The sequence below is a fragment of the Spea bombifrons genome, chromosome 13, assembly GCF_027358695.1.
Source record: "Spea bombifrons isolate aSpeBom1 chromosome 13, aSpeBom1.2.pri, whole genome shotgun sequence".
Classification (NCBI taxonomy): Eukaryota; Metazoa; Chordata; class Amphibia; order Anura; family Pelobatidae; genus Spea; species Spea bombifrons.
Genome location: NC_071099.1, coordinates 25689356 through 25695225, shown reverse-complemented (window position 1 = coordinate 25695225; position 5870 = coordinate 25689356). Strand labels below are relative to the sequence as shown.

The following is a 5870-nucleotide window of genomic DNA, read 5'->3' as shown; positions in this document are numbered from 1 at the left end:
TTCAGAGTGTTTTTGAAGACTGTAGACTATAGCTTTAAATACAGGGCACAAAAAAAACCTTAAAATGTGGAAGTTTTGAATTTTAATTTTATTTAAGTTATTATTATCCTACATTTTCACACTTCATTATTTTATTATTACTAGATTTGTGGAGGAAAAACGAAATTATATTGGAGCCTTCACTGTGTCTTAATACTAAAGTGGAAATTAAGCCAAAATGTGATAAAATAAAAATAACGAAACCCTTTAATGTTCTTATATTCTACATATGAGGAAAATAAAAACTATATATCGTAATTGATGTTCGTTGTTAATTGGATGATGCGATAAAAATATCAGTACTGACATATGAAGTGTAAAAGATTATTTCCTTTCTAAATTACTTATGTGGAATCTTATGAAGTGCGTGTTAAAAAAAACAAACATTTAAATCACAATGCCACAGAGCCTAATTAAATGTAAATGTGATATATAATTTGGAAACAAAAATATTTGATAGATATTTGTTATCCAGGATAGATGGGAGCCATATATCAAATTAAAGATCATCGTAACGAAACCGAGAGGAGCGTAAAGAAATCAGAAAATTCTAATTATCGTTTTGTTTATTAAAACATATCTCTCCGCACGCATTTCATCAAAAATAACACTGATATTTTAAGTATAATATAATGATTTTAGATATGTTATGGACCTACCTGATTCCGTTCAGAAGAAATTAAAATAATTTAACCTTTACATTTTTAATTGTGTGTGTATATGTAATATATATATGTATATGTGTGTGGGTGTATATATATATGTGTGTGTGTATATATATATATATATATATATATATATATATATATATATATATATATATATATATATATATATATATATATATATATAATTTAAATACATATAGTGTGGGAAAAAGCATGAAAACCCTTTGGAAATACCTTGATGTCTGCATATATTGGTCATTAAATTCAACTAATTTACGACAATAGACACACAGTCTGCTTCAACTTATAACACAGGTCTACATTTTCATGTCTTTGTTGAGCACACCGCGTAAAAATTCACAGTACAGGGTGGAAACAGTATGCGAACCCTTGCGTTTTGTAACTGGATGACCCTCCTTTGGGAGCAATAACCTCGCCAGTTTCCTGTAGGCAGAATTTCAGACCGTTCTTCTTTCTAAAATTAGATGTTTCAGTTCAGCAATATTCTTGGGATGCTTGGTGTGAATCGCTTTCTTGAGGTCCTGCCACGGCATCTCAATCGGAGTGAGGCCTGGACTACAGAATACATACGTTCTTCTCTGGAATACATTCTAATTTGATCTACTCCCGTGTTTTGGGTCGTTGTCCTACTGCATCACCCAACTTTTTCGCCTTTATAAGCTTGGAATGTCATGTTTATCATAGAATTCTGCACTCCTTACAAACAACTGTAGTTTGGTTTAATGTGTCGACGTAATATTACGCCGGGACCTCCGTGGAACATTCAGGTTCTCTTTTTCGAACTTCGACCGTGCAGCAGTGTTTTGTTTTGGGCAGCAGTCGCCGCGTCGCTCTCTCGCGAACACCGTTCTTGTTCATTGTTTTACGTATGGTCGAGTCGTGAACAAAGATGTTGGCGTTTTCCAGAGACTTCTGTAAATCTTTAGCCGAGACTCTAGGATTCTTCTTGACCTCCTTGATGATTCTGCGCTGTGCTCTTGCAGTAATCTTTGCAGGACGCCCACTCCTAGGGAGAGTAGCAACCGTGCCAAACTGTCTCCATTTATAAATAATTTGTCTCACCGTGGACAGATGAAGATCGAGGCTTTTGGAGATAGTTTTGTAACCCTTTCCAGCTTTATGCAAGCTAACAATTTTTAATTTTAGGTCTTCGGAGATCTCTTTTGCTCGAGGCATGGTTCACATAAGGCAACGCTTCTTGTGAATAGCAAAACTCAAGCTTTGTGAGCGTTCGTTATAGGGCAGGACAGCTCTGACCAACACCTCCAATCTCGTCTCATTGATTGGGCTCCAGGTTAGCTGGCGTCTGACTCCACCCTGCACTGTGAATGTTTACACAATGTGTTTAATAAAGACACGAAAACATATCATTGTTTTTGTGTTGTTTGTGGAAGCAGACTGTGCGTGTCTTGTTCTGAGCGTCAGCTAAAGTCTCAACAATAATTTAATGACCAATATATGCAGAAATCCAGGTTATTCCAAAGGGTTCACATACTTTTTCTAGCAACTGTGTGTGTGTGTATGTACGTGTGCATGTTTATACAAAAGCATGTGTTAAGATCAATGTTTACAAAATAACACATACTGTTACAATGTCTACTTGTAGTCAGTAAAAATGTTCATAAAGAAAATTTGTATGGCTTGTATGAATAGTTACAATGTATCTACCGTAATGTAATGGAAAATACCCTCTGGCAAGAAATGATAAACTATTATTGGATTTCAGGAGGGTGTTTATTAAGTAAAATGCTCTGGTATGGAGGGGTTGTTAATATAATTTAAAGCATAGTGTTTTTTAAGTTAATTCTCCTGTTAATACTGATTTACTGTCTAATATGGACTGTTGCAGACTCTGTAGGCACCTACCTGTGATATTGAGCTCCTTTGCCCCAGGGGGGGGGTTAAGAAAAGATGGGGTGCAATACATGAAGGGGTACTCTGATTTCACAACTCCAGAGGAGCCCCAAAAATGCAGAAAGATTCCATCTTCGGAATTGTATTGAAAGTTAGTGGGGGAGGGGGTAAAAATCCACCTCTCTAGGCCCCCACCCCCATCTCTTTCTCTCCCTCCTTCCTCTCCACCATTATGAGGAGGCTCTTATTGTTCTTTCAAATTGGTCCTTGCTCTGTCCCCTCCCCCAAATCCCACAGATTCAGTGCAGCCCTGGGGGGCTCCTTCCCTCTGTGGCCAAAAAAACCTCAAGCTCTCCTTCACCCCTCACCCCCTTTACAATCAGAAAGAACCCCAGTGGGCATTTGCCTGAAGCAGGGCTCTGTGTCTGGCTCCTTCTACACAGCCTTGACCTTCAACTCCTGGCCTCAATAAAGTATCAACCAGCAGAGGGTTGGATCTTCTTTCCTAAGAGGTGTCTCCAGAAGTCCAGTCATCCATGAGATCATTGTGGCGTGAGGAGCAGGTTTCTTGATCCATCCAAGGCTTTTCTCCATGGTAGACTCATATCTGCCTGTCTTCTCCTTCCTGCTGCTGGTTCCAGTTCTGCTTTGTGCTGCTGGCTAGATGTTGGTCGGTTGGGGAAAAGCACAGGCTGATGTAGCTTGACTGGGAGGGAGGGTAAGCACTGGGGGAGGGGAGGGTAAGCATTGAGGGGGGGAGGGGAGGGCAAGCACTGGGGGGGAGGGTGTTGGAACAGCAGCTTTTCAGCCTTGTTAAATGGAGCCTTGTGACACGCCCCCTTTTAAGGTGGCGCTGCCCAGATTACTTCTCCTATGGAAAGAAAAATAAACCAATTTCTTATATTTCTTTTGATATTATACATATTGCATTTTCACCTATGTCTATAACCATTGTTTAATATTCTCAGAAAGAGTTATTATAGTATTTAATCCTGATTTTTACACATTTCCCCAACCCTTTATCTGGACTACACCTTAAGAAGTCTTTCAACCGACTGCAAGTCTCATGATCCTTACCTAGACATCTACAAAAACTGTTGAGACCTTACTTGATGTCTCATTTCCTTAAAATCATATTTTAAGATATCAAACTATTACACATTCAATTAAGTGCTAATTTCACTTACATATCCATTTCAGATTATTACAACATTCTCGTTTCCTCGTTACAAAAAACATGTTAGAGTTTTACCATTTTTTATGTATTGTTTATAATTTGACACATGCCACTGTATGTAATATAATACAAGGTGATGTATAACGTTATTTAACATTCCTTTAATAATAGGTGGAACCAAGGTCTATACATGTGGGTGTGGAGACTTGACCCCCCCCCCCTACACACACACTTTCAGTTCTGGTACCTCCTAGTTAACTCTTTAAATGCTGGAGTGGAGCGCCACGCTCATGCAACATTCATATTTCAGGTTCTTTCCAAAAAAATAAAAAATTAAAGCGACAGTAACAGCAAAAGATGAAATGTTATTGGCTAATGCTTTGCTTCTGACATCCATTGTGTATATAGGTGCAGCACTGAGCAACGTCGACTACGAAACGGATACACCAGTATGTATTTCCGTCGGTGATAAAATAACCCATAATAATTCCCATTTGTCAGTGAAATAACGTTGCGTTTGCATTTCGAGTCATCAGACGCTCTAGAATTGAGATAAATTCCACCTTAGCTGATCTGGTTTATTGGTTCCTTTCCTGCGTCCAATCGCAGCGCTGCCGTCCTTTCTTTTTGAAGCGCTGTGGATGACGGCCAGCCACTCAGCGCGCCGCTTTATTCCTTCCCCTCGTCAGGTGGGGAGTTGCAGCTTCGGTATTTGATATTCCTTTTTTTGTAGGCTGATCGTTGTTTTACAGAAGCATGGAGACAGATTACTGTCGGAAAGGAGTCTGCATGCGAATCCTCAGTGACTTGACATAGTTATACCTTATCAGAATAAATTCACATATGTGACTCGTAGTCCAGGCAGAATATATAAGGAATAACTAGAATTTATAAGGGGGTAATACGAGGAGGACAGGCCGCCCTGTAAGGGCAGAGATAACGACGGTTATTTGGGAAGATGTGTATTATAGGTAATACTTCCTGAAGGAGAGAAAGGGATGGCTAAATCTATTGTTATTCATTTCTATTATATGTGCTTCAGAAACATAGTATTTGCCGGCAGATCGGCCCTATTCGGCTCCCGTCTACTCGCCCCGTTTCTCCTGCTGTAGAGACTCAAACCTTAATCACTTGTTGGTCTCGTCTTAGATTCAGGAGCCATATGTCTATCCCATGCATGTTTGAATTTCCTCGCTGTATTACCCGCTACCACTTCTGCTGGTAGTCAGTTCTACTTATATACCACCCTCTCTGTAAAGTAAAGCATTTCCCCTCCTTTGAAATAAACCTCCCTCCTGTACTATCCTATGTTTTAAGCGGATACGGGTATAAACCACGCAGGGGAAAGTAATTAGCCCTCCTCGCCGGTTAATTCGCAAACTTTCTCTCTGCAACATATTTTCTAATCAATTTGGAACCATGAAAGAAAGACGGGTTTTGAACGCTCCATTTCGGGTGCCGTTACGATTTTCGCCAAAGATTATTTTTGTCATAAGTTATTTTGCCTGTAACACTAAATAGAAAAACAAGTCCAAGAGCCGCAGCTTCGAGAGAGAAGAGAGGTAAAAAAGCAGGGAGTGTCCGACAAGAGATCTTATCTGTCATCGCTGTCTGTCCTTCTGGGATTCCGTCATTTAAAATGTCATTATTATTCGAGTGTTTACCAAGATTAGGTTAAGGGCCTCCTAAGTCTGCCCGGGCTCCATGTGGACATTGTCCCTCCATTAGCATTGAGATTGTCATCATTTTTGACTTATTTTCAAGCATAGAAATGTAAATTTGAAGCCATGGGTGGGATGGTTAGGGGGCTGTAACTGTCAATGTGCAAATACAGCTGCTTATAAAAACCCCAAAACAACACCAGGTTGTCAACAGGAAAATCCCCAGTGCTTTCAGGAGGTCTATTGTTTGATGTTTGCATAGTTTTTAGGTTTAAGTCCCCCTTTTGACGTGTCATAGTAATCCTGTAGTGGGTCCTTTTGGATTTTCTTAACCTTTTGTGGGCCCTGACTATCTCTAGGCAAATTATCACCGCGTGAAAGGCCTGGAATTAGAAAAAAAACGGAGTTACTAGGACTTTACGCAGTGCTGTGGGTTATGTGGGTCAAAGT

At 39.6% G+C, this 5870-nt stretch overlaps 1 long non-coding RNA gene across 1 annotated transcript; it reads right to left on the bottom strand.

The window, feature by feature from the left end:
- Positions 1-1402: 1402 nt before the first annotated feature.
- Positions 1403-3321, bottom strand: LOC128471836 (uncharacterized). Its single transcript, XR_008346126.1, has 2 exons — positions 2595-3321; positions 1403-2050 (listed from the first exon to the last, which is right to left on the bottom strand). It is a non-coding gene; the product is annotated as an uncharacterized LOC128471836 (long non-coding RNA).
- Positions 3322-5870: the final 2549 nt, after the last annotated feature.